Below are 25,776 nucleotides of genomic sequence, written 5' to 3' on the forward strand. Positions count from 1 at the left end.
TAAGTACAAATGACTTATATTATGCAGAGTGAAATGGAATATATTTTGAAGATCGCGCAATGACTTTTTCACATCATTAGGAAATGAATAAGTAGTCTTACATAAATGAACAAATATAAGTCCAAAGTGCACATTGACAGCTAAGATGTTCTGAACCTCTCCATCAGAGCAAATAAAACTAAATATGATAAATAAGCCTCCTCAACTCTTTCGTTGCTCTTAAAGATTTTATCCATTTTATGTTGCATTGCCCTTTTTTTTTTTTTTTTTTTTTTTGCGGTTTCAGAAAACATGCACATTTGAACCAACCAGATCTACCGTAATTTCTGGACTATAAGCCGCTACGTATTTAGTTCATTTTGAATCCTGCGGTTCATCGTCCAGCGCGGCTTATTTGTTGATTTTGTCACACCGTGGTGATATTCTGTCGTGTCATGGTTATTTCCTGCTTTATTTTGTAAGTCTTAACCTCCTTGTTTCAGAGCACTTGCCCTTCCTCATGTCCATTGGTTCCACCTGTTCTCCATAACCTTCTGTGTGTATATATAGTCAGTCTCCCCTTTGTTTTGTGCAAGAGTGTCATTGTCTGCCGTCATGTCAAACCAGCTCACTCCATAGAAGAAAATTCGATCTTGAATCTTTTGTCAGCATTTCTGAGTTTGTTTGCTACCTTGTGTTTTTGATAACATTTTTGCCTTCCTTGGTGAAGTGCATTTTTGTTGAAGAACCTGCCTTGTTTGTTTTTACCTTGAGAGAAGCATTCTTAAATAAATCATTTTTGTTAACCAAGAAAACTCATTTTGGGTCCTGTCTTGAGTCCAGCCCTGACAGATTTATTAGGGTTAATAGGATACACATGCCTCCTAGCATGCATGGCAACACTACAGATGTAAGTAACAATCAAAATTCATGTTGTGTGCAAATTTTTTATTCATTTACTGTTCCAGTTGTTTCATTAATTACTTGTTATGGTATTTGGTAACACTTTATTTGACAGCGGCATCATAATGTCATAAAACCGTCATAATTATGACATGACACTATCACGGGCATTATTTGAATGCTTATGACAGATGTCATTAAATGTCATCCAGAAAATTATGTCCAGCTCGGATCTTTTACATCCATTCCAAAGTGAGATAATTTGCCGAGTAAAACTAAATGATAACTGTTATAAGCATTTGTTAAGTGACAGTGTCATGTCATAATTTTGTGTAATTGTCCAATGGCAGTCTTATGGCGCCACTGTCAAACAAAGTGTTACCAAATACCGTAACTAGCAATTAAGTAAATAACAGGAACAGTAACTGAATAAATATTTAGCACAGAACATGAATTTGGATTGTTATTTACATCTGTTGCGCTGCAACGCATGCTAGAAGGCATGTTGGACAACAACAGTGTTGACAGCAGGTGGCAGCAGAGGTTGACTGTCTCCCCAAAGGGAGCAGTGATGGCCAAATGAAGTTTTTTGAAGCAATGAAGCTTTGCAGCTAATTGGTTAAAAGCTTCATGGTGGTTCATTTGGTTTTCTGACCTTCTTATGATGCCGCTATTTAATGACGTGTTACCGGTTAATATCTTTTGGTGTAAATATCCCATAATACAGTGAGGACAGCTGCGGCTTATAGTCCAGTGCGGCTTATTTATGAACAAATGCCATTTTCGTGTCACATTTGGTCGGTGGCGGCTTATAGTCAGGTGCGTCTTATAGTGCGAAAATTACGGTAGCTATCTCTGCTGATCACATGTCAGTATGTCAGCCAATTGAACAGATTCGCATTCGCACATTGACGTGACTCATCATCGTCAGACTCAAATAACTGCAGCAGCTGCGGAAACCTCCATGCCGTCCGTGGAATAAAATAAATAAATATTGGTGGAAACAGATTACGCTACACAAGCACTTTAATATGCTTGTTGTTAACACTTGTGTATGTAAATCTGATGTTGTTAGATGTTTTCTTCTTTGAGATGAAATGCATGTGTGGCAGCTTAGCACTATTATTTGTTTTACATAGCGTTTTTACAGTTGCCATCATATTTTCGGAATCAAAGCACTTGCCCCGCCAAAAAAAAGCTTGCAAGCATAGAATATAGTCACTCAAAATGTAATGGTCAGACTTATAGCAAATATTCCACATCAAGCGATGGCTACAGGCGACAAAGAACATCTTCATTAATTCACGAGCCCTTGCTAGAACTCCTTGCTGCTTTCTCCCAATAAATAAAACATCATGAACAACCACAATGAGAGTCAACTGTTGACTCTTCTTCTTTTCCTAACTGTCTAAAATCCTGAAAAGAACCATAGCTTTGACCTCCATCTGGATGCACGTCTTGCCACCATGGCAACCCCGAGGAGGGGTAACTTGATCGGATCGATAAGTCACCACCGAATCCTCGCCCTCGCATCCCTCCCGCAGATTCATGCGTGCAATCATTCAGAAACAATGAGAGGTCCTTTAATACACATGATGGGCCTCGCTTGCCTTTTAATCAAAAAGTGATAGAAGTGCAGCAGGAAGAGCGGGGCGGGCTTATTTTCCATCACTGTGCGCTGTCACACCCAAACGCAGAAAAAGAGTAGGAGAGGAGAATCCTTCATTTTCCTATTGTGTATATCCTCTCCTTTTTATGCAAGTGTCTGCCTTTATTGCTCCCTTAAGCTCCTTTAACCTCTCTCCTCGCTCCGATGCCGGACGGATGAGCGGGGAAGATGGATGAGGGCCAGGCGGGGAGCGGCGGAGGAGGGAGTTAATGAGGCAGACTGCATGTCTCTCGGCCCGCCATGCCAGGGATTACAGCAAGATTACCCAATTCCCATTCCCCATTCCCTCCAATTTGCTCACTCTCGGTCGAGTCGGTTGATGAAAAAGATGAGAGACGCTGCCTCCATCAGGCCCGGATGCAACTTCTGTGTGTACGGTGTCCTAAAATTTTTTTTTTAATTAAAAAGCCACTAGCACTCATTGGACTTCAAAAGATCATAATATTAGGAACATCTGCACAATGCAAAATTTCTAATCTAATTATCGGTCTCTTTTCATTACTTCATAGACATTTCACCTATTTCAACGCTCTTCCAACTCAAATAAATTGGACGTCCATCGCAGTCAATGGCATCCAATGAGCAAAAACCATAGAAATGACGCTGTCAACGTGTTTTATCTTCACACAACTGACTTTTTGATCAAGCTACTTCCATCAGACTGACGGAGGAAACACCCGCATCCCACGCAAAAACGAAGAAGTGCTGAAAAATCCCAAATAAAAACATCACAATCAAGACAGACCCGATTATCCGTGCGTGCGCGAAAGAGTGGGCGTGCGTAAAAGTTACACGTAACGTGTGCGTAAGTGCAAGCAGACAATATGACTTTGTATTGCAGTCCATATGTAACCTGTTAGAATAATCGTTGGTGTACTATGCGCCAAAATACACAGAAAAAAGGCACTTTTGCGTGTCTGCCAGCAATTACACGCGCATTTTCGTCAAAGGCGCAGAATGCATCATAGCCCCCCATCAATCAACCACTAAAGACCAATTACGCATTGTTTGCGTCATATCAACCAACCCAAATACCGTTGTTTCTTATTTTATTGTAATTTTCTCATGCAAATTAAATCTCCCACCTGTCTTTTTTTTTTACCCACAGCAAAGAATATAAAAGTATTTCCTTACGTTTCTGCTGCAGTCCTCGCGGTGAGATTGTCCAGATTTTGCTGAGATGTTAAAAAGAAAAAGCAAATTCCCAGTTTGGAGGGGTGTCACGCGTGTCTCTTTATCCACAACAGATTTCCTCAGCATCACCGAGCAGCACCGCGTCTGTCCTTCAAGACAGATGTGAACGCTCCTGGACGAAACGCTCCACCTGCAGAGAGAAGCGGATGTAGGGAAAAGGACACGAGTGAGTGTGCGCTTCAAAATAAAAGTCTCCCAGCTGTTAGAACTCCTGCGGGCTTTTATTGCGGTGTGGTGAGATTTTGCCGTTTCTCGGGTGTCTGGTGTCAATGCATGCCAGAGGAGGTGCACGGGCACACCCCTTGCAGGCTGGGGAAAGCTACTGCACCTGCCTTCTGATTTTTTTTTATGGATAAATATTTTTCCAAAGCGATCATCACCTGACAATAACGAAATTAATCATGTCGAAAAAAAATATATAGATATTTTAAAATGAACCAACATTTGCAAAATAGGATTGAAGAGATTCAAAAACTGGGGTGAACAAAAATGATTCCTGTTTTCATTCACCCTTCTTTGACAATTTTACACAGTGAAAGACACAATTACCGATTGCGTGCTAGGTTTTATAGCAGTGCAACAATATGAAATATACACACATTTACTATAAATACAGTATATTACACATATATATGGAGGAAAACACTCAGGTGACTTGAAGTTCTGCTCTGAAACCCCCAATTTCAAATTTCAAAATTGTCCTATATGCATGTGAATCATTTTTTAAAGTCGTTTTTTTTTTTTGTTTTTTTTTAGGATGAAAACAAAAGTGCACCTGCTCTGTGATAGTCTCAGGGTTCTGTTTAAAGTGCAGAGAGCATTATGACAACCAAGGAACACACCAGGCAGGTCCGAGATACTGTTGTGGAGAAGTTTAAAGCCGGATTTGGATACAAAAAGATTTCCCAAGCTTTAAACATCTCAAGGAGCACTGGGCAAGCCATCATATTGAAACGGAAGGAGCATCAGACCACTGCAAATCTACCAAGACCCGGCCGTCCTTCCAAACTTTCTTCTCAAACAAGGAGAAAACTGATCAGAGACGCAGCCAAGAGGCCCATGATCACTCTGGATGAACTGCAGAGATCTACAGCTGAGGTGGGAGAGTCTGTCCATAGGACAACAATCAGTCGTACACTGCACAAATCTGGCCTTTATGGAAGAGTGGCAAGAAGAAAGCCATTTCTCAAAGATATCCATAAAAAGTCTCGTTTAAAGTTTGCCACAAGCCACCTGGGAGACACACCAAACATGTGGAAGAAGGTGCTCTGGTCAGATGAAACCAAAATTGAACTTTTTGGCCACAATGCAAAACGATATGTTTGGCGTAAAAGCAACACAGCTCATCACCCTGAACACACCATCCCCACTGTCAAACATGGTGGTGGCAGGATCATGGTTTGGGCCTGCTTTTCTTCAGCAGGGACAGGGAAGATGGTTAAAATTGACGGGAAGATGGATGCAGCCAAATACAGGAACATTCTGGAAGAAAACCTGTTGATATCTGCACAAGACCTGAGACTGGGACGGAGATTTATCTTCCAACAGGACAATGATCCAAAACATAAAGCCAAATCTACAATGGAATGGTTCAAAAATAAACGTATCCAGGTGTTAGAATGGCCAAGTCAAAGTCCAGACCTGAATCCAATCGAGAATCTGGGGAAAGAGCTGAAGATTGCTGTTCACAAACACTCTCCATCCAACCTCACTGAGCTCGAGCTGTTTTGCAAGGAAGAATGGGCAAGAATGTCAAGTCTCTCGATGTGCAAAACTGATAGAAACATATCCCAAGCGACTTGCAGCTGTAATTGGAGCAAAAGGTGGCGCTACAAAGTATTAACGCAAGGGGGCCGAATAATATTGCACGCCCCACTTTTCAGTTTTTTATTTGTTAAAAAAGTTTAAATTATCCAATAAATTTTGTTCCACTTCACGATTGTGTCCCACTTGTTGTTGATTCTTGACAAAAAATGAAAATGTTATATCTTTATGTTTGAAGCCTGAAATGTGGCGAAAGGTTGCAAGGTTCAAGGGGGCCGAATACTTTTGCAAGGCACTGTGTGTATATATATATATATATATATATATATATATATATATATATATTTATATATATATATGTACACACACATATACCATACTGCACTTCCCCCTGTTGAAGAGAGTACATGTCCAGGCCCATCTGGGGTTCGCTAGAGAGCATTTGGATGATCCAGAAGAGGACTGGGAGAATGTGTTATGGTCAGATGAAACCAAAATAAAACTTTTTGGTAGAAACACAGGTTCACGTGTTTGGAGGAGAAAGAATACTGAATTGCATCCGAAGAACACCATACCCACTGTGAAGCATGGGGGTGGAAACATCATGCTTTGGGGCTGTTTTTCTGCAAAGGGACAAGGATGACTGATCTGTATAAAGGAAAGAATGAATGGGGCCATGTATCGAGAGATTTTGAGTGAAAATCTCCTATCAGCAAGGGCATTGAAGATGAGATGTGGCTGGGTCTTTCAGCATGACAGTGATCCCAAACACACAGCCAGGGCAACAAAGGAGTGGCTTCATAAGAAGCATTTCAAGGCCCTGGAATGGCCTAGCCAGTCTCCAGATCTCAACCTCATAGAAAATCTGTGCAAAAAGTTGAAAGTCCGTGTTGCCCAACGACAGCCAAAATGGAATGGGCCAAAATACCAGCAACAGTGTGTCAAAAGCTTTTGAAGAGTTACAGAAAACGTTTGGCCTCCGTTATTGCCAACAATAACAACAAAGTATTGAGATGAAGTTTTGGTATTGATCAAATACTTATTTTCCACCATGATTTGCAAATAAATTCTTTTTAAAAAATCAAACAACGTGATTTTCTGGGGTGTTTTTCCACATTCCGTCTCTCATGGTTGAGGTTTACCCATGTTGATAATTACAGGCCTCTCTAATATTTTCAAGTGGGGGAACTTGCACAATGAGTGGTTGACTAACCACTTATTTGCCCCACTGTATGTTCTTCCACATCTTTGCCAGTGAATTTGGCATTCATTTTCGGAGAGAATTGGTAGGTTTAGCGCTGTAAACATCTCTTTCGTACACGATTTACATTCATTTCCTATTAGGGACAAACGGTGGCGTGTTCCTTCCTTAGCAACAGTAGCTAATGTCATGAATATTAACGGGCAGAAGTGACTTTTTGCTTGCGGTACGCCCAGGGCCGGCCCAGGCCATTTGGGGGCCCCAAACAAAATAATGCAAAGGGGCCCATATTTTTGGCCCACCATTTCGTCACAGTGTACTGTAAAACCCATACATGCAATCCAACCCATACGTCCATATTTTGTAAGGCTGCACCTATCGATTATTTTAATAGTCGATTAATCGATGAACTAGTTTGTCGAATAACTGAGTAATCGGATAAGGAACATGAAAAATTAAAATAGCTGTGCTGAGCCTCAAACGGTATGAAAAAAAAAAATAAAAAATAAGGATCTATGTACAACAAAAGAACAATTGGCTAACTTACATAGCAAAAGTCCACTAGCTTAAATGCTATAAAAGGCTAACTTTTTTCTTTTTTTTTTTACAGTGCTCTTAACAAATGGTTCGGACACATATTCCCACAAAAAAACTGCTAAATATACCCATAAACTAAATTACAAATGCATTAAAGAAACATTAGCTCAAACAAACACTTAGCTTATGTTGGTTTTAACATGGAGCAGGTGGATTCAGCCATGTGAAATGAGGCAGACTAGAGGGCAGTGTATCCACTCAAATCAGTAAAACTGAATGCAAACGCTTTCAAAATAAACTATTACAACGCCACAATAATTAAACGAATACTCGAAGCAGCAAAATTTAATTTGAATCTTTTTTTTCTAATCGAATACTCGAGTTCATCGATTAATCGTTGCAGCACTAATATTTTGTATATCAATCAGATTTTGTCGCACTGCATACTTCAAACTTCTCACCCTAAACGATTGTCAGCACTTACAGTAGATAGCGCCAAACCTTTTTCTAAAAGAGGAAAGAAAGAAGGAAGATTTTTTTTTTTTAAGCTTGTAATCAAGTATCAAAACTCACAAAAGTCAAATAAAGCAAACTGTAGTAAACAAAATAGAATATAAATTAAACAATTGCCAGATTGAGGGCCCCCTAGTGGTCAGGGGCCCTAAGCAGCTGCATAGTCTGCGTATAGGCTGGGCTGGCCCTGGGTGCGCCATTCTGTAGCGATCCCCATTTTGGGCACATCTAAGGCAGTGTTCAACTTTTTGAAAAATCAACTAAATAAAAAGGCTGCCTTACACTTCATTGGATGATCAATCAGAAGCCATTGGGAACCATTGAACAGCCCTAGACTATTGACAAATAAGTCAGTCGCAAGTCTTTGGAGTGCCTTTTACATTGTGCGGCAACCGTGAAGGCGTCGGCATGCTCAATGAACATATGGAGGGTTGCCTTCACCAATTATTGTCCAGTTTTTCAAACCTAAATTCAGTATAATCAATACAGCGTCTTACAGTTTCCACAAATGTAAATGCGCCATGACAGCGGAGACGACGTGTTGGGCGATGAAGAAACATTTTTGTAATATCGTGGCTGAGGAACAACAACAAATAAAACAAAGATGAAGCGATACGTGTCAGAAAAGGCACTTTATTCTATCCGCAACGTGTATCTGTTTTGTTGCAGATGTGTAAGAAGCATGTGTGTACTGTGAGGTGAGGGGGGATAAAAGACTTGCCCCTGAAGGAGTCATCATGATTAGATGATCCGGCGTGATGGCTCCCAACATATTTACCCTACAGAGCCCTTTAGACATGCATGTGCGCGCATGTGTGTGAGAGATAGTGCAAGCATCAGCACACAAGAGGAAAGCAAAAATGCTGTTGGATTGTTTCAGTGTGTTTGCATTTCTTAAGTGGGGGGTGAGTGCAAATAATATATGCCGAGCGTTCTTGTTTGTTTTGCTTTTTTACATGTTTCACCACACCAGCTTGTGTCGTGAGGATTCTTGAGAAAGGAGTGTCGTTATCGCCATCATCGCAGTGGCTGGCTGTTAGGAGACACTTATCGCAGGGTGTGAGGGTAAGCAATTATATCCCCTTCTCCGTCATCCCCCTGGGATGGCAGGCGCACCGGCGGTGGAGAGAACCAGCTCACAGTGCCGTGACGATATATCGAAAGAACATCAGCGTTCGGAAGGAGCATTTTGAAATCTTGCGAATGTTTCTTAGATTTTTCAACCTTTCCAATAGAAAAATACTTCATTCAGGGTGCTGGAATTCACTCACAGCAGGGGGTGCTGAAGTTCATTTTTAGTTTTTCCCATCCAAAAAGAGCTGTTTCGGTCCAGAATTGGTATGCTGGCACGTATACCGGATAGTTTAAGTATTACTACTTGGCTACTACAAAGACAGCGTTCTATTTCTCATACAGCGTGTGTTGGAGTTTTAGTATTGAAATAAAAACGCCCGTGTATTGTAATGCAAATCCCTGCAGCTAGATGGCGCAATGACCCATGAGCACATTTGAAAACTATAATAAACATTGGCTTAACGCCACCATTTCACAAAAGTTTTTAAAAATCGCTAATTCGTTTTTGTGCCATGTTAAAGCGGGAGTTCAGAATTTTTGACGTTTTGACTTAACGGGTTTAAGTCGTCGGCGGAGTTGATTTCAGTGTTGTTTTCGCTAACGGTGACGACAACTAAAATATTTTGTCAACAAACACTTTTTTTTTAAACAAAACAAAACAAAACAAATCTAACAAAACATTTTTTTCTCCCCAACACCAGGAGGTGCTGCCGCAACTTCAGCACCCCACTTAGCGCGCCACTGACTTCATTATATAGAAAAATCTGGGAGGGTCTTTGCACGCACAATGTAAAGTATAACAAAATACAGCCACAAAAAAAACAAACTATTATTAAATTGAACTGGTTTTTTCAGTACTTTTTATTATTCTTCCCCAAATTACTGCATCATCTCCAAACTACAAACTAAACGTCTATACTACTCCTCCCTATTTTCATTCTTCCTTTTTAGTCAAAGTGGCAAGCAAAATAGGAGAGAAAGCGAGAACCAAAAGTGGTATTTCCCATGTGGCTTTTTTTTGCCGTGTGGCAAAATTGATTTTGCCATGTGGCATTTTTTTTTTTTTTTTTTTGCCATGTGACAAAATGGATTTTGCCGTGTGGTATTTTTTTTCGATGTGGCAAAATGGATTTTGTCATGTGGCATTTTTTTTGTTGCCACGTGGCATTTTTGTTTTGCCATTTACCAAAATGGATTTTACCGTGTGGCATTTTTTTTTTTTTGCCATGTGGCTTTTTTTTTTTTTTTTTTTTTTTTTTTTGGCCATGTAACACTTTGGTTTTTTGGCATGTGGTAAAATTGATTTTGCCATGTGACATTTTCTTGCCATGTGACAAAATGGATTTTGCCATGTGGCTTTTTTTTTTTTTTTTTTTTGCCATGTAACACTTTGGTTTTTTGGCATGTGGTAAAATTGATTTTGCCATGTGACATTTTCTTGCCATGTGACAAAATGGATTTTGCCATGTGGCTTTTTTTTTTTTTTTTTTTTTTTGCCATGTGGCACTTTGGTTTTTTGCCATGTGGTAAAATTGATTTTGCCATGTGACATTTTTTTGCCATGTGACAAAATTGATTATGCCATGTGACATCTTTTGCCATGTGGCATTTTTGTTTTGCCATTTAGCAAAATGGATTTTACCTTGTGGCATTTTTTTGCCATGTGGCAAAATAGATTTAGCCTTGTGGCATTTTTTATTTTATTCTATTTACTTATTTTTTGCCATGTGGCACCTTTGTTTTTGCTATGTGGCAAAATCGATTTTGCCATGTGACATTTTTTTGCCATGTGGCAAAATTAATCATGCCATGTGACATTTTTTGCCATGAGGCAAAATTGATCATGCCATGTGACATTTTTTGCCATATGGTAAAATGGATTTTGGTATGTGGCAAAACAGATTTTGCCTTGTGGCATTTTTTTTGCCGTGTGGCATTTTTTTTACATGTAGCAATTTAGATTTTGACATGTGGCTTTTTTTTTTTTGTATATGGCTAAATGGATTTGGATTTTGGAAAATTTGGACGTGCATAGCCGTCAATGGCATGGCCTGACTTGGTTGCCAGTTGAATGTCAATGCGCTGTAATGCTAAGTGTATGGTCAAAAAATCACCGCCACACGTTTTTCTGCCATTTAAAATGAATGGAAAATTTGGACATGCATAGCAGTCAATGGCATAGCCTGACTTGGGTGCCAACTGAATCTCAATGCACTGTAATGCTAAATGTATATTATAAAATTGCCAGCCACGGGTTTTTCTGCCATTTAAAATGGAAAATTTGGACATGCATTTCCACAATAGCTTGGACGCCCGCCTTCTAAACTGCCATATACCAAACCCCCCCCAAATATGCGACAAACCAAAATCCATTTTGCCACATGGCAAATACCACTTTTGGTTCTCCACCCTGCTGCAAAATAGAACTCCGCCATCTAGTGTCACATGGAGTTACACCCGTAACCTTGCAATATGGTCCCAAAATTTTAAGATTTTTATTAACAACCATTTAATGCATGAATTCTCCAGGGAATTGTGTTTTGCAAATGGATGACAAATGGACAATAAAACTGAAGAATGACCTATGCTCGATTGCTTGTCTGGCAAACTGCAACCACCGTGGCCTCTCCTCATCACTCACTCGCTCAGTCTCTCTCTCATCTATCGTCGCATTCTCTCCCAGCACCTTCCCCAATTCACTCCCATTAGACTGGCGGGCTGCCACGGAGAAGTGTGCATTTATGTCAGCCGGGCATCTGCAAAAGAAAGGGATGGTTCAATCCTCAGGGGAAAACAAAGCTCTCAAACAGCGGGGGGAGAAGGTATCAGCATTGGAGCATTAAATAAGGCCGTGTTCAATGTGCCGTGTGCCTTTCTTGGAGGTGCATGACTGTCCTTTTTTTGTTAGCTCACTAAATGACTCCACTGTCTATAATAGGACTGGAATCCATGAAACAACTTGTTGTTGGGCAACTTTCAAGACACATGCCTGTGAGGATTGTCGCTTCTAGGCAAGGCAAGGCAAATTTATTCGTGCAGCACAATTACTGATGTTCCGATACCAGTATCGGCAGGGGTGGGGCGATCCAGCATGAAATGGTGGTATCGGTATCGGCGAGTACCAACAAACAAGGTGCCGATACCATTTACCGGTCCAGTATTACCGTATTGGCTCGAATATAAAGTGGGGCAAATAAGTATTTAGTCAACCACCAATTGTGCAAGTTCTACTTGAAAAGATTAGAGGCCTGTAATTGTCAACATGGGTAAACCTCAACCATGAGAGACAGAATATGGAGAAAAAAAACTGAAAACCACATTGTTTGATTTTTAAAGAATTTATTTCCAAATTAGAGTGTAAATAAGTATTTGGTCACCTACAAACAAGCAAGATTTCTGGCTGTCAAAAGGTCTAACTTCTTCTAACAAGGCTCCACTCGTAACCTGTATTAATAGCACCTGTTTTAACTCATTGGTATAAAAGACACCTGTCCACAACCTCAGTCAGTCACACTCCAAACTCCACTATGGCCAAGACCAAAGATCTGTTGAAGGACACCAGGGACTAAATTGTAGACCTGCACCAGGCTGGGAAAACGCTTGGTGTAAAGAAATCAACTGTGGGAGCAATTATTAGAAAATGCAAGACATACAAGACTACTGATAATCTTCCTCGATCTGGGGGTCCATGCAAGATTTCACCCCGTGGCGTCAAAATGATGACAAGAACGGTGAGCAAAAATCCCAGGGGGACCTAGTGAATGACCTACAGAGAGCTGGGACCACAGTAACAAAGGCTACTATCAGTAACACAATGCGCCGCCAGGGAATCAAATCCTGCACTGCCAGACGTGTCCCCCTACTGAAGCCAGTACATGTCCAGGCCCATCTGCGGTTTGCTAGAGAGCATTTGGATGATCCAGAAGAGGACTGGGAGAATGTGTTATGGTCAGATGAAACCAAAATAGAACTTTTTGATAGCAACACAGGTTCTCGTGTTTGGAGGAGAAACAATACTGAATTGCATCTGAAGAACACCATACCCACTGTGAAGCATGGGGGTGGAAACATCATGCTTTGGGGCTGTTTTTCTGCAAAGGGACCAGGACGACTGATCTGTGTAAAGGAAAGAATGAATGGGGCCATGTATCGAGAGATTTTGAGTGAAAACCTCCTTCCATCAGCAAGGGCATTGAAGATGAGACGTGGCTGTGTATTTCAGCATGACAGTGATCCCAAACACACAGCCAAGGCAACAAAAGAGTGGCTTCGTAAGAAGCATTTCAAGGTCCTGGAGTGGCCTAGCCAGTCTCCAGATCTCAACCCCACAGAAAATCTGTGGAGGGAATTGAAAGTCCGTGTTGCCCAACGACAGCCCCAGAACATCACTGCTCTAGAGGAGATCTGCATGGAGGAATGGGCCAAAATACCAGCAACAGTGTGCGAAAAGCTTGTGAAGAGTTACAGAAAACGTTTGGCCTCCGTTATTGCCAACAAAGGCTACATAAGAAAGTATTGAGGTGAACTTTTGGTATTGACCAAATACTTATTTTCCACTATGATTTGCAAATAAATTCTTTAAAAATCAAACAATGTGATTTTCTGGGGGGGGGGGTTCCACATTCTGTCTCTCATGGTTGAGGTGTACCCATTTGGACAATTACAGGCCTCTCTAATATTTTCAAGTGGGAACTTGCACGATTAGTGGTCGACTAAATACTTATTTGCCCCACTGTATAATAAAGCTATCAGGGCTATAAAATTATAGAAAATAAATATATTATAGATGGGGAACATAGAGTAAATTGTCCAAAATATGCAGCAAAATGCTGTGCACAGTAGCTGAGTCTTAATTATTTCTGGTCAAAGACAGAACACAACTTTCAGCAGGCTACGAAAGAAAAAAATTAATCAATTTAAGATAGCTGAGAAAAACTCCCAAATTCTATATACTCTGTGTTATAATGGAAGCTCTGAAGTCCTTTAACCCGACTCACAAAATGCAACACAACTTATTTAATCAGCTACGATTCAAAAGAGGATGACCTTCGAATTATATTAGCTCTAGATTTAATCATATTTTTGAAGTAATTTCCTGAATTATTTGACCGCAATTAAATCCGAATTGATACGGTATGTGTACAAGATTGCGCCACGTAAGAATCAGACTATATTTGTTTTTTGATTGTACACTCATTTTGTACACACATTTCCTGTTTCTTTTCCGGCTGTGCACATTTAATCAATTAAATAGTGAAACTAGAACGTTAGACTGCAGGCAAATTGTGTGCCATGCTTTGCCATTTCCAAATATCATTTAATTTGTCCATTATTACACGAAACGCATTTCCCTTTCCGTCCACCGGCTGTGGCGTGATTGAGAAGATGTTTATGTAAGACTGACATTGAAAATCTTCATAATTGGATGCGGCGTAGATTTAGCCGTGACGACGCAACACGCGTGACAATTACATGTCTATATTTTGTATCTGGCGTTATATATACACATTGCTTACTTAACTACTATAACCACGAGTAGTTAATTTACTTTTCCATTGGATTCATTACGGTCTTCATTTCCTCCATGCATAATGCATGACCTGAAAACAGTTTGGCACAACTTTCTGCTGGGAACGGGACTAATTAAGGACTGTTGGAGAGTAAACTACTCAATTTCCTCACCGCAAACACATGGAATAGTCAAAGAGGAATTGAAACTTCCTGCCGTTTGCTGGGGTCGAATTAGCAGGATAATTACAAATGCGAACTACAGATGAGCAAAAATTCCTTCAGCAGTTTTTCCAATATTCAGAAAATATCCCAGTTTTTCACCCAGTCCTTTGGGTACAATTCTGAGAGCACTGATGTCCCCAGCCGGCGGGCAAGCTTGTTTACCACCTTCTCGGTGCAGCTTTGTCTCGCTTCATCCGAGAGGATCACCGAGGATTGCAGTGAGTGTTGAAGGCCAGCCAAAGACCTTCAAAGCTTCCGGGAACCGCACTTCGCGCGTCCGTTCCCTTGGAGTCCAGTCACCTTTTCCTGGGGGATTTGCCATGGAACAGTTGTTCAGCAACTCAGCCTCCGGAGGATTCTGATGTCTTCACTTGGAGCCAAGGGTTGACATAAGCCAACGGGACTCAACATTTTGTGTTATCCCTGGTAGTGATGTACGATATGACAATATAGAATGACATATGGAGATATTAATAGGACGTGTCCCCCAATTGTCCCCGAATCCATTGACGCTTATGGAGGGTGCTGCCATTGACGTGCATGGACATGCAAAATATAGTCCCCAAATCAACAGGACATGATTAGATATCAACAGGACGTGTCCCCCGAATGTCCCCGAATCCCTTGACGCTTATGGAGGGTCGTCCATGGCTGTCCAAAATATATCCCATTCATTTTCAATGGGTAAAAAAAATGTCCCTAAATCAACAAGATATGACCAGATATTAATAGGACGTCTCCCCCAATTGTCCCCGAATCCATTGACGCTTATGAAGGGTGCTGCCATTGACGTCCAAATTTTTTCCCATTCATTTTCAATGGATATAAAAAATGTCCCTAAATCAACAGGAAATGACCAGATATTAATAGGACGTGTCCCCCAATTGTCCCCGAATCAATCCATTGACACTTATGGAGGGTGCTGCCATTGACGTCCAAAATATATCCCATTAATTTTCAATGGGTAAAAAAAATGTCCCTAAATCAACAGGAAATGACCAGATATCAACAGGACGTGTCCCCCGAATGTCCCCAAATCCCTTGACGCTTGTGGAAGGTGTTGCCATTGACGTCCATGTACGCCCCAATTTTTTCCCATTCATTTTCAATGGATAAAAAAATGTCCCCAAATGAACAGGAAATGACCAGATATAAACAGGACGTGTCCCCCGAATGTCCCCGAATCCCTTGACGCTTATGGAGGGTGCTGCCATTGACGTCCATGGACGTCCAAAATATATCCCATTCATTTTCAATGGGTAAAAAAAATGTCCCTAAATCAACAGGAAATGACCAGATATTAATAGGACGTCTTCCCCAATTGTCCCCGAATCCATTGACGCTTATGGATGGTGTTGCCATTGACGTCCATGGACGTCCAAATTTTTTCCCATTCATTTTCAATGGATAAAAAAAATGTCCCCAAATCAACAGGAAATGACCAGATATCAACAGGACGTGTCCCCCGAATGTCCCCGAATCTCTTGACGCTTATGGAGGGTGCTGCCATTGACGTCCATGGACGTCCAAAATATATCCCATTCATTTTCAATGGGTAAAAAAAATGTCCCTAAATCAACAGGAAATGACCAGATATCAATAGGACGTCTCCCCCAATTGTCCCCGAATCCATTGACGCTTATGGAGGGTGTTGCCATTGACGTCCATGGACGTCCAAATTTTTTACCATTCATTTTCAATGGATTAAAAAAAATGTCCTCAAATCAACAGGAAATGACCAGATATCAACAGGACGTGTCCCCCGAATGTCCCTGAATCCCTTGACGCTTATGGAAGGTGCTGCCATTGACGTCCATGGACATCCAAAATATATCCCATTCATTTTCAATGGGTAAAAAAATGTCCCTAAATCAACAGGAAATGACCAGATATTAATAGGACGTGTCCCCCAAATGTCCCCAAATCCACTGAAACTTATAGAGGGTGCCGCCAAGTGTCTGGTTGAAGTTATTGCTGCTAAATATGATGGTTCACTTATTTTTGTCATTGTCATTGTTTGCATGCTATCCTCATTAAATATAATATGAAAACTCATAAATGTTTGGGTGGTTTTAGTTATAGCACACTGTTTTTTTCCAGCTGTGTGATTTTGCCAAAGATCAAATCGCATTTGATGGTGATTTTTAGCAGAAATATGAGAAATTCCAAAAGGTTCAGATACTTTTTCATATCACTGTACATATTTTGCTTTGAAGCCAATTGAGTCAAATCTTCATGGTGGTTCATTTGCTGTATAAATGATTAAAAAATACATTACTTCGTTGCATGATATTACATAGCCCATATTGTGATGGATTTTTCCCATATTGCACTGTAATATTGTTTTTGGCTACTGCAAATGTGTTTTGAAAACACAACATTTCCTCTCTAAAGTCAACACACACAATAACAAATTTAAAACTCAGAGTTAAGCTTAGGCAATCAATACATTGGTGCAAATGCATTTGGTTTCGAGATGATTTGTTGCCGCTGGTGCATCAGGCTACGCGGGGCAGTCACCAGAGGTCTGCGAATTCTTCCAGCTCACACACTCATAGATCTTGCCAAGGCAACGGTCTGTGGCAGCCAATGTTTAGCCTGAGCGCTAATAGTCGGCCGCACCGAGCCTTGGGAAATTAGCTGTGCGACCAAGCATGTTGAAGAAGAAGTGTGGGTAACCTCGGTCGGCTGTGGAAGAAGAGCAGTCACGGAGAGGTCGGAGGAATCAATGTCCTGTAAGGACCCCAAGGGGCCTTGAGAGAGCGTGATATTCTCTCTCACCTGGCGCAGTGGCTGCTGGGTAATCGCGACGGAGACAGGAGTGGTGAAATTGGATGTTAAAGGTCGTTGATAAGATGAAGACGAAAGTACACTTTATTTCGTTGCGTAGTGCAGTATATTTGCCATCTTCTCCTAAACTTTATTAAACGGAGTTATCCAAAAAGTAAGAACACCTTATTGTCCCTCATAGTATACTATTACATCTTTTTATTTTACTTTATTAATATGATTTGTTCTGTCCTCTGGGTATAAGAGATAAACAACGCCTTCTTGTCACGGAAGCCGCGTGCGTTATTCAACTAACTGAGCAAGAATGACGCACCAACTCCTGCAATCAGTTCTTCCGGACAGTCCAGAACAAATGGCGGGATGCCCTGTCCCGACACAAGGAAAACCAAGTGACAACACGACTGACAAGACTCCAAGAGCCGCTGAGGTGGCAAAATCCATAACCCTCATTGCCCTGACAACAGCAACCTCCGAATCCTCCTGTCCAATCCACAAACAGACAATAATCTTAAACAACGCCCAAACCCACCCTTCTTCAAGCCCAGCGAGAGCCTTCAAAAGACTGATTGTTTAACTAATCATTAGAGCTGGGAATCTTTGGTCACCTAACGATTCGATTACGATTCAGAGGCTCCGATTCGATTATAAAACAATTATTATTATTTATTGGTTTTCATATATTAATGAGGATAGTGTAGAAATATATTTCCATTTATTCACAATAATCACACGTGGAAAATGCCACTTACATTTCGAACATTTTCACACAGGCCCCTTTTGTCTTCTTACCAGCGTAAGTAATTTGATCAGGGCGGGGGGTTGTACATTCCAAGCAAGAGACCCTCCCCAGTTAGAAGGGAAGAAAACGTGTAGGAGCTGAGAGGCGGGAGGCACTTTTTCTTTGTCTTTTCTGTTTGTCTGTCTTTAAGTGTAAATTATTTGTTCTTTTTTTATTTCCCGAATTCTGTGTCATCATCTCCTGTTCGTTATCAGAATAAAACAACCTTTAACATGGAAGAATCGAGTCTTTTCCTTCAATAGCATGCAAACAATGACAGAAGGGGAAAAATAAATAAGTGAACCCTCTGCTTACAAAGACTTAAAGAGCAAGGGAAATCATACAATTTAAGTCAGGCGTGTGCCCAATCACTGATGACTGATTTGAAGCCGCCCTGCCCACTATAAAACACACACCTGGTAAGAATAGTCTTGTTCAGAAGCATTGTCTAATGTGCATCATGGGTCGTTCAAAAGAGCTGTCTGAAGACCTGCGATCGAGGATTGTTGATTTGTATAAAGCTGGGAAAGGATAAAAAAACCATCTCTAAAAGTGTGGATGTCCATCAATCAACAGTCTACAAATGGAGAGAGTTTGGCAAAATCCATAACCCTCGTCTCCCTGACAACAGTAACCCCCGAATCCTCCTGTCCAACAAACAGACAATAATCTTAAACAACGCCCAAACACACCCTTCTTCATGCCCACGTCCCGCCCAGCGAGAGCCTTCAAAAGACTGAATGTTTAACTAATCATTAGAGCTGGGAATCTTTGGTCACCTAACAATTCGATTACGATTCAGAGGCTCCGATTCGATTATAAAACGATTATTGATGCACCCCCCTTCTTTTTTTTTTTTTTTTTTATGTTTTGTACATTAGTTCCAAAATTGTTCAAAAATCCTCTCAGGCTAAACCAAACTACTATTTCAGTATCAAGTTAACATATAACAGTAAACAGATATACAAAAATAACTGAATAAAAAACTCCAGTTCCCATTCTATATCAGCAGCTTTAAACTACATTCAATTAATTTAATGTTGTGAATCAACTAGTGCTGCAACGATTATTTGGATTAACTCGAGTATTCGATTAGAAAAAAAATAATCGAATTAAATTTTGTTGCTTCGAGTATTCGTTTAATTAAAGTGGCGTTGTAATGGTTTATTTTGAGAGTGTTTGCATTTTGTTTTATTGATTAGTGTGGATACACTGCCCGCTGGTCTGCCTCTTTTCACATGGCTGAATCCAACTGCTCCCTGTTAAGACCACCGTAAGCTTTTGTTTGAGCTGTTTTTTAATGCATTCATAATTTAGTTTATAGGTATATTTACGGTAGACGTTTTTTGTGGGAATATGTGTCTGAACCATGTGTTAAAAGCATTGTAAAAAATAACTTTAGCATGTTATAGCATTTAAGCTAGCAGACTTTTTCTATGTAAATTAGCCAATTGTTCTAATGTTGTCCATACATCCTCATTAAAAAAAAAAAAAAAAAGTTTGAGGCTCAGCTCAGGTATTTAATTTTTCATGTACCTTATCCGATTACTCGACTATTCGAACTAACCAGTCCATCGATTAATCGACTACTAAAATATTCGATAGCTGCAGCCCTAGAATCAACTGTTACAGTTGTTAAAATTTTGTCAAAGTTTTAAAACTATTTCATCATTTAAAGATTCAAGACAAGATTCTGCCGATTTAGGAGTATTTTAGATAAAAGAGTTAATTAGGTTCGCTACAACAGAGCCCTCTAAAGAGGTTTACTGCTTTAAGATGGCGGCTGTTTACTTACGCCGGAAAGTCTGTCATTTCGCATCTCTGTTCAATAATACATGTTCTAACACCGAAGTCGTCTGTCATTTTGCATTTAGTTCTACATATATATGATATCTACTGTAGCCATATGTTTGTAGCAAGTAGCAACTGGGCGTTGTTTGAACCAGCTGTCGGCCGCAGTCTGGTATTTTTGTTTCTTAATCTATCGGCATGAGTTGAACATGATATTTGCTCTCGGTCCGTTCCTCATTGCGTTCCAAAGACCGCGCTGTTTTAGTTCTGCTTTACCTGGTATAATTCAGTAATCGGAATTTGGATGTATGTGAATCGTTCTCGAATCTTCCACAGCCGAATAATCTAAGAATCGGAAATTTCGCACGCCTCTACTAATCATCGTCATTTTTTTTCTCTGGAACATTTTGTTGGCGTGTGATATGGTGACCTTGGAACGAGTTTGCCGTCTTGCCTGAGTCTGTGTCGGTTTTGCCTTGCCGTTTTGATCTCTGTCGATCCAATAAAATGTCAACTTGTTCTCGGTGAGCCTTCTTTAAACCTTTCAAAATCGAGTCAGTACAAAGGGTTAAGACTAAGGTGAATGCGTGGAGTTTGGCCTTCTGGCCGGATTTGCCGGGGTCCCGCCAGCCCGGGTCGTTGCAATCAATACGACATGTCCCGCAAACTTCCCTGATTCCATTGACACTTATTAAGGGTACTGCCATTGACGGCCATGTACGTCCAAATTTTCCATTCATTTCTAATGGCATTTACTTTGTTTAATGCCATTGACGGGCATGTTTGTCCATTCTATTGATGCCAATGTACTTGGATTTCGTTGGCGCCTATGTAAGGCGATGCCATTGACGGCCATGGACGTCCAAATTTTTTCCCATTCATTTTCAATGGCAAAAACAAAAATGTCCCCAATTCAACAGAAAATGACATGATATCAATAGGACGTGTCCCCTGAACTTCCCCAATTCCATTGACACTTATTAAGGGTGCTGCCATTGTCGGCCATGGACGTCCAAATTTTCCATTCATTTCTAATGGCATTCACTTTGTTTAATGCCATTGACGGTTATGTTTGTTCATTCTAGTGATTCTAATGTACTTGGATTTCGTTGGCGCCTATGTAGGTCGATGCCATTGACGGCCATGGATGTCCAAATTTTTTCCCCATTCATTTTCAATGGCAAAAAAAAAAAAAATCCCCAATTCAACAGGAAATGACAAGATATTAATAGGATGTGTCCCCTGAACTTCCCCGATTGCATTGACACTTATGGAGGGTGCTGCCATTGACGGCCATGGACGTCCAAATTTCCCATTCATTTCTAATGGCATTGACTTTGTTTAATGCCATTGACGGGTATGTTTGTCCATTCTATTGATGCTAATGTACTTGGATTTCGTTGGCGCCTATGTAGGTCGATGCCATTGACGGCCATGGACGTCCAAATTTTTTCCCCATTCATTTTCAATGGCAAAAAAAAAATAAATCCCCAATTCAACAGAAAATGACAAGATATCAATAGGACGTGTCCCCTGAACTTCCCCAATTCCATTGACACTTATGGAGGTTGGTGCCATTGACGGCCATGGACGTCCAAATTTTCCATTCATTTCTAATGGCATTTACTTTGTTTGATGCCATTGATGGGCATGTTTGTCCATTCTATTGATAGCCCTGGGCGGGGCTAAGATCTGTATCTCGGCACAGCAAAGACCCAGAGTAATTTATCCAGAAATTGCAGTTCCTAGTCGGATTTATTGTCCTTGTTTTTCTGCCTTTCACGACACGTCACTCGCATAAATGGATGCAAAAAGATACATGACTAATTATTGTTCAACAGAATGTCATTAAATGGATGGATTCTATGAATTCAATGAACAATCGGTTTCACAGCAACAACAAATGAGAACAAAAACGTCCGCTCGGGAATCTTCCTCCGAGCAAATGACCCCGTAGGGGTCAGGAGCCGCCACCCGGTCCAGACAGCGAAGCAGGCTCATCAGTAGGACTGCAGCCCCCACAGGCCAGTGGGCCAGAAAGACAATGTATCTAACCTTTAATAGGATGTCTTTAGTTACACAGCTTGTTATCACGCTCCACAGTGACCTCTTAACATCCCTTTTAACGGTGCTGCCCGATTTGACTAGAACACACAAATCCTTTCTTTTAATGCCACCGAAGTTAAAGTCAGCCACAGGACAGGAACGCTCCCGACAAACAGGAATCGAACGCGGGTGCTCGGCGAAGCGCGTCACGTGCGCAGAAGAGCATTCGTTTAAGGGGACAGGGGTGACATTGCTCTCAGGGTGCATCCGCTTCCTTTTCGCAGCCTTGAACGAGGCGCGATTATCCGCGTCACGTTTCGCCACGATGAACAGATCCCGCGGACGCCGACGTGCGTCTCTGTGGACTTTGGCGAACCTGCGGCACCTCGGTTCTGACACTAGCCGTCTCTTCGCATTACTTCTACGTGACCGAGGCTGTTACTCCCAAATTGCCCTTCCACACACATTTCGCTCACACACGAGCATCACCTCTGACTCAACATTTTGTGTCTGACATACACACACACGGGCGCCAACCCATGCCCGGCTGTCAATCATGACCCCCCGTGGGTGATTTGACACAGACCTGAAAACAAACTCACAAGGACATAGCAAAGATAACGTATGTCCATATTTTTGTTGTCGTTGCGCATCGGGGAGAATGAAGGACTCGAAAATGCAATTTCTGCGTGGCGACGCTTTCACGACGGTCGCTGAGCTACTGATTTCGGGTCATTTCCCGTTGATTTTGTGGCAAATGGTGGCCGTTAATCAGCGGCAATGAGAGTTGAATGAGCACCTATTACCGTGAATGTGGAAATTGGAACATTTTAGAGATTGAACTGTGTTTTTTGCAACAAAATGCCTGTGACACCATAAAAACTAGCATTATTACAGGAAAATCATATTTTGAGACGACTGGACTACAACCCCGAGCGAAAAGTACTACCAAGTGTCACCTTGTCCAATGCAGATTCTTGACTCTTGACAAGGTGATGATGCTGGAACGTTGGTTTGGTGCTGTTCCAGTGAGATTTACAAAGATGACTGCCTGAAAAAAACATCAAAATTCCGACAGTCCTTGAAAATCTCTCAAAAGTGCAACTCTTTTGAATCCAGAAACACTAAAAAAATTCATAAAAAACATTGTGGTGGTCAGGAAATGTTACTTTTACAGAGCAAGTTCAGGGAAATACAGTATATATGGATTCACTCCATTCTGAGGAAAAAAATATGAGTCAAAAATCTGCATTGGACAAGGTGTCAAGAGTCAAGAATCTGCATTGGACAAGGTGATGATGCTGGAACGTTTGTTTGGTGCTGTTCCAGTGAGACTTCCAAAGATGACTGCCTGAAGAAAACATCAAAATTCCCTCAGTCCTTGATGATATGGGGCTGCATGTCAGGCAAAGGCACTGGGGAGATGGTTGCGGTTAAATCTGCTAACTGGCTAACTTTTTTTTATTAACACAACCCCAAGCAAAAAGTATGGGATCATCAGTGAAGGACTTTGAACTTTAGTTCAAAAGTGCAAGTCTTTAGCATTGAGAAACACTACAAGAAATGAATAAAAAACATTGTGGTGGTCAGGAAATGTTACTTTTTTAGAGCAAGTGCAGGGAACTATATATGGAATCACTCCATTTTGAGGAAAAATGTCAAGAGTCAAGAATCTGCGTTGGACAAGGTGATGATGCTGGAACTTTTGTTTGGTGCTGTTCCAGTGAGATTTACAAAGATGACTGCCTGAAGGAAACATCGAAATTCCGTCAGTCCTTGATGATATGCGGCTGCATATCAGGCAAAGGCACCGGGGAGATGGCTGTGGTTAAATCTACTAAGTGGTAACTTTTTTTAAACACAATTACACGACCCCGAGCAAAAAGTATGGAATCAACAGTCTCGGACGAACACTCACTCAGACATTTTATCATGTAGAAAAAAAACGAATTTGTTCAAAAGTGCAACTCTTTCGCATTCAGAAACATTAAAAGAAATGGATAAAACAAACATTGCGGTGGTCAGGAAATGTTACTTTTATAGAGCAAGTGCCGGGAAATATATATGGAATCACTCCATTCTGAGGAAAATAATATGTCAAGAGTCAAGAGTCTGCAATGGACAACATGAGGATGCTGGAACTTTTGTTTGGTGCTGTTCCAGTGAGATTTACAAAGATGACTGCCTGAAGGAAACATCAAAATTCCCTCAGTCCTTGATGATATGGGGCTGCATGTCAGGCAAAGGCACAGGGGAGATGGCTGTGGTTAAATCTTCAATAAATGCACAAGTTAACATTGAAATTTTAGCTTTCTTATCTCTTCAATTGAAAATATGTTTGTCATTTTCTAAGATGACAATGCATCATGCCACAGAGCTAAAACTGTTAAAGCATTCCTTGGAGAAAGACTCATCCATTTAATGCCATGGCCTGCAAATAGCCCAGAACCCTATTGATAACCTGTGGTGGAAATTGAAAAAAATCTGACCTGCAAGGATGATCTGGCAACTGCAATTTAAAGAGAGTTGGCACCAAATTGATGAAGAATACTCATCAAGTCTATGCCTCAGAGACTGCAAGCTGTCACAAAAGCCAGAGGTGGTGCTAAAAAGATTCAGATTCAGAATATTTATTGTCATTGTTACAAAAAAAGCACAACGAAACTTTGTTTGGAGCATCCATCCAGCTCATACAGCTAAGTTGGTAAAGTGCAAAGTGCAAACCCATAAAATAAATACCCATCAGTACCAAGTGTAAACATTGACACAGTTTTGGACATATGTACAGCAAAGATTCAACAGCAGCATGAGAAAAGATACTAGAGATGTGTTTTGATTGGTATTTCTATGTTTGTTTCTAATGATTCCATATTTTTTTCCTGCAATTGCTCTATAAAAGTAACATTTACTGACCACCACAATGTTTTTAGTTATTTCTTTTAGTGTTTCTGAATGCTAAAGAGTTGCACTTTTGAACTAATTAATTTTTTTTTCAAGAATTTTATCGGAGTTTGTTCTACATGATAAAATGTCTGAGTGAGTGCTCGTCCTAGACAGGTGATTCCATACTTTTTACCAGGGGTTGCTTAAAAAAATCTTTTTTTGTTCATTTCATTCATTTTTGTTGTTTGTTTCATTGCTTTACAACTTTTATAGACAATATTTTACCGGAAAACTCTTAATTTTAAAATTATATATATGAAAGTCACTTACATGCAATGACATTTTTAGGCCACCAGAAGGGGCCTGGCCCCTCCTTATACGCCGTGTACTTTATTGTAAAAAAAATTGATCTATGTTACTTTTTAAATAGAAAAAGGAGAGACAGCGAGAACCAAAAGTGGTATTTGCCATGTGGCAAAAATGTTTTTGCCATGTGGCATTTTTTTGCCATGTGGGAAATATTTTTTGCCTTGTGGCATTTATTTGGGGTATGTGGCAAAATGGATTTTGCCATGTGGCATTTATTTGGGGTATGTGGCAAAATGCATTTTGGTTTGTGGGCGGGTATATGGCATTTGGCATTTGGTATATGGTACATGGCCAAAACATTTTGCCACATGGCAAAAAAAAAAAAAAAAATGCCACATGGCCAAAACATTTTTGCCACATGGCAAAAAAAAAAAAATGCCACATGGCAAAAACATTTTTGCCACATAGCAAAAAAAAAATTTGCCACATAGCAAAAACATTTTGCCACATGGCAAAAACCACTTTTGGTTTTCGGCCCTGCTGAAAAAAGAACAATGTTCGTTCAAAACATTCAGTCGAACCCAGGTTAATAAACACTGATATAAACATTAG

The 25,776-nt window shown here is 40.6% G+C and overlaps 1 protein-coding gene across 1 annotated transcript in view; it reads right to left on the bottom strand.

Moving 5' to 3' along the window:
• LOC130928636 (neurexin-2-like) overlaps positions 1-25,776 on the bottom strand; it is a 774,303-nt gene that overhangs the window by 651,731 nt on the left and 96,796 nt on the right. Inside the window, exons 2-3 of the mRNA XM_057855357.1 lie at positions 11,417-11,590; positions 3,686-3,875 (exon numbers count right to left, since the gene is read on the bottom strand). The gene's annotated coding sequence lies outside the window, so the exon portion shown is untranslated. The remainder of the gene's footprint in view (positions 1-3,685; positions 3,876-11,416; positions 11,591-25,776) is intronic.

Source organism: Corythoichthys intestinalis, chromosome 13, assembly GCF_030265065.1.
Source record: "Corythoichthys intestinalis isolate RoL2023-P3 chromosome 13, ASM3026506v1, whole genome shotgun sequence".
In the NCBI taxonomy this organism is placed as follows: domain Eukaryota; kingdom Metazoa; phylum Chordata; class Actinopteri; order Syngnathiformes; family Syngnathidae; genus Corythoichthys; species Corythoichthys intestinalis.